At 41.7% G+C, this 12,343-nt stretch overlaps 1 pseudogene; it reads left to right on the top strand.

The window, feature by feature from the left end:
* The window catches only part of LOC137635783 (tRNA (uracil-5-)-methyltransferase homolog A-like), a 56,208-nt pseudogene extending 44,140 nt beyond the window's left edge, over positions 1-12,068 (top strand).
* The last annotated feature ends 275 nt before the right edge of the window (positions 12,069-12,343 follow it).

Below are 12,343 nucleotides of genomic sequence, written 5' to 3'. Positions count from 1 at the left end.
AGACCTATAGGCTCCCCCAAACTTAGCTCACAAGGATGGTAAGGTTGCAGACACTAATGGCACTAACGAGTCTGAGTGGGACTCGAACCCCCCGACTGGCAAACGCCAGGCAGAGACGTTATCACTCAGGCCACAGCACCTTTGGTCTGTAACTTTAGTTTTGAGAACAGATTATCCCATTCATGCTTTCTTTTGGTTTTCTTTTTAATGTGAATGTCACGAATTTCATAGGTTGTGTAGTGATAGGCAACAGTTTTTTATCCCTTTTTCTCTCTTTCCATATGGGGAAAACTATAAGGATATTTTTTCTTACCATTAATGCAACTAACATAGTTTCTGTTATCATCATCAGTGTCATACAGTGAGAATACATGTTCACACGGAGCCAATGATACTGTTCCTTGGAATAGGAAGCCCACAAGTAGAAAATTGAAACCTTTGGAATTGTAACTTATTAGAAAATTACAGATAGGAAGGTAAACAGATCATCTTGCGGCAATATGGATTCTAGGACAGTTGGTAAACAGGGTTCAACATATGGTGATTATAGTTAGAGGACCTTGAAACAAGCAGTTGCATCTTAAACTTATGAAGAGCTTCAGGTTCTACGTCTTAACGGAAATCTTGTGCGCATTTGTGGCGTATTTAATAGAGGACCTTCGTCAATGGGCTGGTTTTTATCTTAATACCTTTTTAGAATAAAAATGGTGATGGTCTTCAAGAAAAAAAGAACACTAATTCCTAAATAGGTTCCATAGGTGATATGGAAACTCTGTTTTGTAGTACTTTATGACTTTAGAGAGAGTGGAAGTGGTTATATCCAAGTGCAGGTCAATTTTATAATGTGATATTATACATACATATACCAAGGCACTTCCCCCAATTTTGGGGGGTAGCCGACATCAAACAAGTGAAACAGAAAAGGGGACCTCTCCTCTCTACGTTCCTCCCATCCTGACAAGGGACTCAATCGAGTTCGGCTGGTACTGATATTATGACAAAAGGAATCCCACTTCGCACAGCTGTTTGTAAATGAAATGCCAGCTCAGTTTTCGTAGTTGTCTGAGGAAGGAATACCAGAATTGCTTTTTAAATTGTTTATAGAAGGAATATCAGAATTGACCCATTGCTCATAGAATGTATTACAAAATGATCACTGTTGTTTGGCTAATCCCAAAACACTGTCCTTTGTTGACCAGATATTCAGCTAAAAGGGAACAGAAAATGAACATTCGAAGGAAATATGTCTCCCTCAAACGATGAGATTTATGTATTGAGATGTCCTAGGGGATCCCTGATACATAGGGATAGAAGATCCATTGTCCGTTTGTAACTCCCTGATTGCTATATGAACTTTTCTAGACCTTGCATCCTGGGCGGTAGAAATTCAGTGTTGGATACCTTTGGAATTAGCAGGTATTAAGTATGAATACAGAGGAAACCATTGATGAGATTACAGTTGTGCTTGTTTAACTTGGGCAATCATATCGCAGGGGAAATTTTGATTCACTGATACTCAATTACATCTTTAAGAAAACAGAAAAAGAGTAGCAGGTTTTGATACAGTTAGCCACAACAACTGTTTCCCTACCCTTAGAAATAGTAAATGATAGATGATGGTATGAGGAGCAAGGATTCACCTTATTCCAAAATCTATCAATTAAATTTGATGGATCTTCATGCATGAATATGACAATCTTTCTCGAGGTGCTTATGTTACCGGGATATGAAGATACAGAATTTAATTGCTACAACCTCGGTTTTCCTTGAGAATGTTGGTTACATGTGGTGATAGGTCATATGAGGTGAAGATGACAGAAGATTGTAGAAGGGATGTCATTGTGGATATTTTTCAAAACCTTTCAGTAGTCGTACCTCTGTCATTGGAAGCGAGATGAACAAATATTTGCCATACTTCTAGGAAGGTCCCATGAGTGCATGATGGTGTATGGAATTAGGATGGGTCATAACTAGAAATGACACAGAAATAACCATGAATTCATAAGAGCATAAAATGGCTGGAAGTTCTCCACGATATGAACTCGAGGAAACTGGAATGCTAGCTTCTGGTTTGAGGAATCGGTTGCAATTGTGGGGAATAAATAGATTATTAAGTCTTTTTGTAAGGTATTAATGAAGATTTGTGTTAGGTAAATGCAACATAGTTTCCCATATCTTCAGTAGGGATAGACAAGGCCTTCCTCCAAGTGATCGCTTCACCAAAGTCCATACATTTCAAAATTGTAAAGGTCTTGTTAGATCTCGTCATGAGTGTCATTATACGGAAGCCTTTAGTATTATGCTCACTCTTCTGAACCCTACAGGATAGAGCAATTTTCAATATTAAACTTACCCGATAATCATGTAGCTGTCAACTCCGTTGCCCGACAGAATTCTACGGGAGGGATACGCCAGCTATCACTATACTAGAAGGGGGTGTACTCACAAGCGCCACCTGTGGCCAGGTACTACAGTACTTGTTGTTGTCGCCACCTCACTTTTTCCTCTGTCGTGCTTCCGGCTAGACGTTCTTGGATACGCTTATGATTTTGGAGTATTGTTCACGGTTTGGTGAAGTATTTCTCTAAATTTGCAGCTATTCGCTATACTGGAAACTTCTTTGTTAGCTTAGCTAGCGTTTGGAATTAATTTAATTTAATTTTTATGGTGACGAAGAGAGTATGAACTCTCTTTCACCTTTAAATGGCCGACCCTTCCCTTAGACGGAAGTGTTGGTGTCTAAGAGAGTATAGACTCTCTTTCTTAGTTTTGTTATAGATTTATTTTATATCTCTCCGCCTTTTATAGGCCTCTTCGATTAACTTACTTTTATTATAAACTTATTAAAATTAATTTTTATATTTGTTTATATTCGACCTTTCCTAATAGTAGGCGGTCTTTTCTTGGTACCGAAGTTAATTAACATTGAGCCCGTCATTTCGGTTTTACCTGTTAACATATTATGCTATTTTAATGTCTTTGAAAGAATTTCTTTGATAGTCTCGTACTGTTTTCAAAGTTGAACTAACGTTTTGTTTTGTCTCTGCAGTTGTTGACGTTCAGACGTTCAACTTGCGCTCTATCGTTACGATAGAGAAAGAATTTTCACGGTGTCACGTTGCAGTAAGAGTAACCGTGTCTAGCGTTTTGTTCATTCTTTCTTAACTTAATGGTTTTAATTCTAATAAAGGAACTTTTCATTTTGGGAAATATTTCAGTTTTTTCCTTTAACAATAATATGTTTTAACGATATATATGATTGGGCTCTTCTCTCAGGTTCTAAGTCAAGAGAGAGAGAGAGAGAGATAGAGACGGAGGGAGAAAGAGGAGGATAAACGTTTCATTCAAGCGAGTAACGTTGTTATCGTTTTTGCTCTTCTCCCTAGTCTCTTTAGGGGAAGAAGGTAAACGTTTCTAGAGTGATCTAGTGTTTAGTCTCTTTCCAGCCACTGAATTATTTATCTTTCATTAGATTTTTCTGTTACATTGTAATTCTGTTTTCGCAATTACTAACTTTTGAGAAAGGATAGAATTGCGTGTTTCAGGTACAAACCACTTAAAGTTTCGAGTTCAGTGAAATAAGTGCAAACAGAAAATCAAAGTGATAAGTGATTAGCGCAAAGTGTGTCAGTGTTGTGCGTGAGGGTACTTCTGTGCGTGCCAGTCGTCCTCCCAGTCCGGGACCTCTTGCAAGCTCCCAAGCCCAGGGGAGAAGCAATGTCGAAGGGCAAAAGGGTTCGGCAGGCCTTGATCGGCGCACAGAAGTATCCTCGGTGGTTGCGGGCGTGTCTTACAGAGACCGTCACTCCCACCCGCAGACGATTGAGCCCTTATTTTGCTCGTCTGCAGAAGAAATTTAGGGGAGAAAACGCTGGTCTCAGGTCTCAAGACCTCTTAAACGTAAAGTCCAGACCTATGCCAGACGTACGAAGTTAGAGTTCAAAGCTCTGACTCGCCGCAGTCATCAGTTGAACGCACTCCGCCTAAGAGGAGTAAGGTTCTGCCGCAACAGATCTCTGCTGTTAAGGCTTTACCTCAGCAGACTTTAGTGTCTGCCGACCCCAAGTTGACTCTTCTGCAGTCCATGCAGTCACAACTTTCGGTCTTGATGCGTGAGTGTCGGGCTGAGAAGGTTGCGCCTCCGCCTGCGCTCGCTCCGCCTGCGCTCGCTCCGCCTGCGCTCCCTCCGCCTGCGCTCGCTCCGCCTGCGCTCGCTCCGCCTGACCGCAGTACCGCCTGCCAGGCGTACGATGTTGAGCCACGTTATGAGTTTACTGATCCCAGTGGTGTGCAGCTCCCTCCGCCTTCTTTAAGGCAACCTCAGCAATGGGAACAGGAGGCTTATACCTCTCTTCCTCCGCTTCCACTTGCTGTTCCACCAGTGAGGCAACACTCGCTTGAGGTACAACAACCTCTCCCATCCATGAGTCAGTCTCCTCAGCTCTCGCTGCAGCGAGCTCAACCCTCCTCAAGGCAAGCACCTCAACACCTTAGCCTTGCGCCTCAGGAGCCTCAACTTGCGAGACATTTACTGCGTTCTGCGCAGCCACTACCTCATCGCTCTCAGCTCACACCGCAGGAACCTCAACTCGTTCCTCAGGAACTTGCTACTGCGCTTCCGCCAACCACTCAGCAAGCGCAACCCTTGAGTTCAGCCACTCATGCCAGGAGTCAGCCTCCTCCACCCATGCGCCTACCTTCTGCTACTTCTTTTGATCAGCCTTTGCAGACTGAGCCTCAGGTGTTCCCTCAACAGAGTCTTGAAGAGGAAACCACAACTATTGTTGTTCCAGCTCGTTCTGACTCTGCTGTTCAGCATACCTTACCTCCATTTTCAAACATTATGATAATGGAGGTTATTTGTATTACTTATTTAAAAATATATTTGTATTCCTTGCAATATATTTTTAACAAATCGCAAAATATGGCAAAAATCATGAGTTATGAATGTAAGGTAATATTATGTTGATATTAAACCCCTTGCAAGCATGCATGTAGTAATGCAGTGTTGCCAACAGGGCGAGTTTACCTTTCCGGAGGTGAAGTAGATTATAGTACATTTAGTGTAGCTTAATTCTACGATTATCATGCCGGCTATCAAATTCATCAACAAAACAGTCTAAATCAATTCCCTCGGCACGTGCACTTTCAATGGACGGTAATGCGATATTACTCACTCTAGCACTGGTCATGGAATTTCTGAGAAATGTTACACGCCATGCAACACGCTCTGCTTACCTTACAGCATGTTCTACATACAGCATGCTCTGCATACAGCATGCTCTGCTTACAGCATGCTCTGCATACAACAGGCTCTGCATACCGTACCGCATGCTTCTCAGTCACACATCTTTGGTTGTTGCCAACTCACTAGACTGTCAAGCAGTTTCTTAACGTTGCCTTCTAGTCTGCTGCGTTTGCACAGTGTAACCCTCACTGAGAGAACTTAGCTTTTCTCGGATATGGTCCCTGTAGATGAGAAAGTGCTTTTCTCCCTCCTTCTGATATTCCCTTGAGGACTCTGTCATTTGGAGAGGAGCCTTTAGCTGCGTAGCCTCCTATGGACTTTTATTTAAGCATAACATGCTTCCAGGGAAGGTAATGGTCCCACTTCAGTCGCTAATCCCGTCTGTTACCACACCTGCTCCCATAGTCCTTGAGCTGTGTTGCAAGACATGCAGTCCAAACTTAGTCCTTGTTAGAGGATTTTTTGTTTACGGAGTCAGTGTGTCACTGGGAAGACGTTCAACAACCAGCAGGAGTGACTTGTTGTGACGCAGTACGGCAACCTTAGCAACCCGATAAGGAGTTGTCTGTACGACCCAGACAGTCTAGACAGCTTCGGGTTGTCACTGTACTTCCTCGCTTCCCCATGGTTGACAGTTCACAGACTGTGCAGCAGTACCATGATCTTGTGTCCGGCTCCGTCAGACGACTGGCTTTTAAGAGCTCCCACAAGTCGTCGCTGTCTGGAGATTCTCAAATGGACTATGGATCTGACCAAGGAACTGGTCCTCCTGGTCAATTTTGAGGAGTCTTAGCTCGTCCCATCCCAGATCATTGTCTCCCTGGGTATGGATCTTCAGAGTCGAGCTTTTCGGGCTTTTCCGTCGGCCCCAAGGATCTTCCAAGCCCTAGAATGCATCCAGAGCATGCTGAGAAGGAACCGATGCTCAGTCAGGTAGTGGATGAGTCTAACAGGGACACTTTCATCGCTGGCCCTGTTCATCGTGTTAGGGAGACTCCACCTCCCCCCCCTTCAGTATCATCTAGCTGCTCACTGGATAAAGGACATGACGCTAGAGACGGTCTCAGTTCCTGTTTCCGAAGAGAGAAGGTCTTCTCGCGTGGTGTAAGAACAGCTTTCTTCTCAAGGAAGTCTACCTTTGGCTGTTCAGAAACCCGACCGCCGTCTCCTCTCGGACGCATCAGACACGGGCTGGGGTGCGACTTTGGACGGATAAGAATGCTCGGGAACATGGAATCAGGAGCAAAGGACACTTCACATCAATTGCAAGGAGTTGTTGGCGGTTATTCTGGCCTTGATAAACTTCAAGTCCCTCCAGCTTAACAAAGTGGTGGAGGTGGACTCTGACAACACCACAGCCCTGGCTTACATCTTCAAGCAGGGAGGGACTCTTTCGTGGAAGTTGTTCTAGATCGCAAGGGACCTCCTCATCTGGTCTAAAGATCGAAAGCTCACGCTGGTAACGAGGTTCATTCAGGGCGGTATGAATGTCATGGCAGATCACCTCAGCCGCAAGGGTCAGATCATCCCCACAGAGTGGACCCTTCACAAGAATGTTTGCAGCAGACTTTGGGCCCTTTGGGGTCAGCCAACCATAGATCTGTTCGCTACCTCGATAACCTAGAGACTGCTGTTGTATTGTTCTCCGATTCCAGACCCAGCAGCAGTTCACGTGGATGCTTTTCTGCTGGATTGGTTCCATCTCGACCTGTATGCATTCCCGCCGTTCAAGATTGTCAACAGGGTACTTCAGAAGTTCTCCTCTCGCAAGGGACACGGCTGACGTTGGTTGGCTCCGCTCTGGCCCGCGAGAGAATGGTTCTTAGAGGTACTGCAATGGCTGGTCAACATTCCCAGGACTCTTCCTCTAGGAGTGAACCTTCTATGTCTACCTCACGTAAGGAAGGTACACCCAATCCTCCACGCTCTTCGTCTGACTGCCTTCAGACTTTCGAAAGACTCTCAAGAGCTAGGGACTTTTTCGAAGGAGGCAGCCAGAGCGATTGCCAAAGCAAGGAGAACATCCACTCTCGGAATCTATCAGTCTCAAGGGGAAGTCTTCCGTAGCTGGTACAAGACCAATGCAGTTTCCTCAACCAGTACCACTGTAACCCAGATTGCTGACTTCCTGTTATATCTAAGGAAAGTAAGATCCCTTTCAGCTCCTACGATCAAGGGTTACAGAAGTATGTTGGCAGCGGTTTTCCGCCACAGAGGCTTGGATCTTTCCACCAACAAAGATCTACAGGACCTCCCTAGGTCTTTTGAGACCTCAAAGGAACGTCGGTTGTCCACTCCAGGCTGGAATCTAGACGTGGTCCTAAGGTTCCTTATGTCATCAAGATTTGAACCTCTCCAATCAGCCTCTTTTTAGGACCTCACGTTAAAAACTCTTTTCCTCGTGTGCTTGACAACAGCTAAAAGAGTAAGTGAGATCCACGCCTTCAGCAGGATCATTGTTTTCACATCTGAAACGGCTACATGTTCCTTGCAGCTCGGTTTTTACTAAACGAGCTTCCTTCACGTCCTTGGCCTAAGTCGTTCGAGATCCCAAGCCTGTCCAACTTGGTGGGGAATGAACTGGAGAGAGTACTTTGCCCAGTTAGAGCTCTTAGGTACTTTCTAAAAAGGTCTTAACCTTTTCGAGGACTATCAGAAGCCTTATAGTGTGCTATCAAGAAACCTTCTTTTCCAAGTTCTAAGAACTCAGTTTCTTACTATTCAGGCTTCTGATTAGAGAAACACATTCTCATCTGAAGGAAGAAGACCTTGCTTTGCTGAAGGTAAGGACACATGAAGTGGGAGCTGTGGCTACTTCTGTGGCCTTCAAACAGAGCCATTCTCTGCAGAGTGTTATGGATGCAACCTATTGGAGAAGCAAGTCAGTGTTCGCATCATTCTATCTCAAAGATGTCCAGTCTCTTTACGAGTACTGCTACACCCTGGGACCATTCGTAGCAACGAATGCAGTAGTAGGCGAGGGCTCAGCCACTACATTCCCATAATCCCATAACCTTTTAACCTTTCTCTTGAATACTTTTTATGGGTTGTACGGTCGGCTAAGAAGCCTTCCACATCCTTGTTGATTTGGCGGGTGGTCGATTCTTTCTTGAGAAGCGCCGAGGTTAAAGGTTGTGATGAGGTCCTTTAGTATGGGTTGCAGCCCTTGATACTTTAGCACCTTTGAGTTGATTCAGCCTTCCAAGAGGAACGCTGCGCTCAGTAAGGAAGACGATCTTATTAAAGGCAGAGTAACGGTTCAAGTCGACTTCCTTACCAGGTACTTATTATTTCATTGTTATTGTGGATAACTGATTATATGAAATACGGGATACTTAGCTATCCTTTAGTCTTGTACACTGGTTTTTCACCCACCCCCCTGGGTGTGAATCAGCTACATGATTATCGGGTAAGTTTAATATTGAAAAATGTTATTTTCATTAGTAAAATAAATTTTTGAATATACTTACCCGATAATCATGATTTAATTGACCCACCCTTCCTCCCCATAGAGAACCAGTGGACCGAGGAAAAAGTGAGGTGGCGACAACAATAAGTACTGTAGTACCTGGCCACAGGTGGCGCTTGTGAGTACACCCCCTTCTAGTATAGTGATAGCTGGCGTATCCCTCCCGTAGAATTCTGTCGGGCAACGGAGTTGACAGCTACATGATTATCGGGTAAGTATATTCAAAAATTTATTTTACTAATGAAAATAACATGTTTCCCTCTTTCTTTAACCCTTTTACCCCCAGGCTATTTGGAAATTTCCAACCCTTAACGCCCAGGGGGTTATATTTTTTCAAGCACATTTTGCTGTACTGTATATATTTTTTGAATTGCTCTAACAGCCTTAATTTTTGTCATAGAGAGGTCAGGTTGGTCTCATTCTCTTGGAAAATGCCTGAGGTTTCTCAAAAAATTGTCAAATATTTGCAAAAAAAAATTTAAATAGCAGTTTTTTGCAAGGACGTACCGGTACGTCCATGGGGGTAAAGGGATGAGTTTTGTGAAACGTACCAGTACGTCCTTTGGGGGTAAAAGGGTTAAAAGTTTGCCGTCTATTATGTCTCCGTTCACTCACAATTAATAACAACCACCAAACACGAATGCACAGACTGCGATAGATCCGACACCCACTGCTATTGGTAAATCGGAGCAACTTGGGTGTGTACGCTAAGATGTATCTAACAGTATGCATAAAGCCCCAGGAGCCAGCCAGACCAAACCTATTCTGACTTCGAAAATAAACGGGCCGATGAGGAACAAGCAATAGTTTTCTAACAATGACATAACCAACGTACAACGAGTAGATAAGGGTGCGAATGAGCAACCCTAACATCGTCGTTGCAACGTTTCGCTACAAAAAAGTTGTTGATTTAATTTTCATGTCTATATTTCCAATAGGGAACTCCCACAGTGTTTCATTCTCCTTAGTCAGACCCACTACAGATTGGTACCTCTGCAGCTCTTCAATTTTTGAAGTGTGTATTCACGCCTTGGTTATACTTATCCCAATTTATTTCGTTATTTATTGGCTGGGAAATTCTGTCATGTGGCTTCATTTCTAAATACATGAAGAAAATTATGGCTTGTATACTATGAAACACTGATTCATTACCAAGGTGTAACTATTGTGGTCCGCATTTAATTTAAACCTTTAGGATTTGAATCTAGATTATGGTTATCATATCCAAGATACAAAAGGGCGTAATGTAATTCATTGTACAGTACCGTACGTTATTGCCTTTTGAATGGAGAGTGTAATGCTTATCCCAGAATGTTAGAATTTTCAGTTATTATTATTCTGGACTTTACAACTTACATGATAGATTTCATATGAAATAAAGATGAATTGGCAGACAAGTTAAACTTTAAATAATTAAATGACCTGTTTGTATAAAGATTGATGCATTCAAAAGTTCAGAATTATGTAAATAGACTCAGAATTATTAAGGTATTATTAAAAATATGCAAGTTTAGTAATGTATATTGCTTTTAAATGTATGAAAAAGTCCACTTGTTGAATGGAATTTGAAATATATATAAAATGCTTATTTTAAAATCTCTCCACATCTGTATTATTTTAGAACATTCTTAAAAGCACTAGAATAATTTATTTTCTTTTCCAGATTATCGACGTGCGTAGGAAGTTGAAGACCGACATCACCGAAGATTAATCTTTCAAGAAACAATAGACGGTGCTGCTACATGACCAGTATCTTCTTCTTTCCCACTTCTATGTGGGGTCGATGTTTCTGGCCAGCGTTCTCCATCTACTTCTGTCCCATACTTCATCACCGGTTAATCCCTTTGATCGAAAGTCATCATTATAAATCTTTTATATTAATTCACTATGCGCATGAGTAATGCATGATGGCCCTAACGTTTGGTAATTCAATGGTAATTCTCAAGTTATTTTGAGAAAATGAGTTCTTACTTGCATGGAAGTTGTCCGTATTCTGCTCAATGACCGAGTGGTTATATTGCATGAACTATGATTGATTATAGGTATTCATTTATTCATTATTGATTGGTTTGTCCTTTCCTAGGATCCAGGTCTTTTAACCTAAAGTGTTCTGTTACTATCTCTAGTAATTTCTATCTATGTGTTCAAGTTGAAGAAGGATCCTATTTGAGATTTTAAAAATGGCTTCCCCGGGTCCGTTTAGCTTTTTACTTTTAATATTTCCTGAGCCATACACAGATACTCGTCAACTTATGACCATGACTACAACTAGTATGTCTGGCAATGTTGTTACGACATTGGTGAAAACGAGAAATTCAGAGCTTTAAATTGAGCTTTAAATCGCCAAATAGAGCATAATGTTAAAAAGTGCAAGTCAAAACACTTGAAAATTAGCATTTGAAATTGGCAGAAAATAATGTACAGTATTAAAATATTGGCAAAAAACACGAATCAAGACGTAAAATTTTGAGTTCCAAATGGCCAAATAAAACACGAATCGAGACGTAAAATTTTGAGTTCCAAATGGCCAAATAAAACACGAATCAAGACGTAAAATTTCTGAGTTCCAAATGGCCAAATAAAACACGAATCAAGAGGTAGAAGTTTGAGTTCCAAATGGCCAAATGAAACACGAATCGAGACGTAAAATTTTGAGTTCCAAATGACCAAATAAAACACGAATCAAGACGTAAAAGTTTGAGTTCCAAATGGCCAAATAAAACACGAATCGAGACGTAAAATTTTGAGTTCCAAATGGCCAAATAAAACACGAATCAAGACGTAAAATTTCTGAGTTCCAAATGGCCAAATAAAACACGAATCAAGACGTAGAAGTTTGAGTTCCAAATGGCCAAATGAAACACGAATCGAGACGTAAAATTTTGAGTTCCAAATGACCAAATAAAACACGAATAAGACGTAAAAGTTTGAGTTCCAAATGTCCAAATAAAACACGAATCAAGCCGTAAAATTTTGAGTTCCAAATGGCCAAATAAAACACGAATCAAGCCGTAAAATTTCTGAGTTCCAAATGGCCAAATAAACTACGAATCAAGATGTAAAATTTCTGAGTTCCAAATGTCCAAATAAAACACGAATCAAGCCGTAAAATTTTGAGTTCCAAATGGCCAAATAAAACACGAATCAAGCCGTAAAATTTCTGAGTTCCAAATGGCCAAATAAAACACGAATCAAGACGTAAAATTTTGAGTTCCAAATGGCCAAATAAAACACGAACCAAGACGTAGAAGTTTGTCGACTAAATCTAGAGACCGGTTGACAAAATCGAATGACGTGTTTCATCCGCGGCCTATGATCGAACGTAGATTTAAGCAAAGTACGAGTTTATTTTGAATGTAGCATTTGATAGATACTTTGCAAGGAAACAAAGATTTCTGTTCCTTCTGCTTTATATACTATATGTATTGTAAAGCACCTCTGAGAGAGAGAGAGAGAGAGAAACATTTTATCTCTCTCTCTCTCTCTCTCTCTCTCTCTCTCTCTCTCTCTCTCTCTCTCTCTCTCAGACGTGCCCCATGTGTCAAATAATTACCTATAATAGTTATAAAGGAACTATATGAAAACTATGGAATGCTATAACATATTGATGCTAAAGTAATATTCAT

Source organism: Palaemon carinicauda, unplaced genomic scaffold (genome assembly GCF_036898095.1).
Source record: "Palaemon carinicauda isolate YSFRI2023 unplaced genomic scaffold, ASM3689809v2 scaffold173, whole genome shotgun sequence".
Taxonomy (NCBI): Eukaryota; Metazoa; Arthropoda; class Malacostraca; order Decapoda; family Palaemonidae; genus Palaemon; species Palaemon carinicauda.
This window is presented reverse-complemented; position numbering and strand designations above follow the sequence as displayed.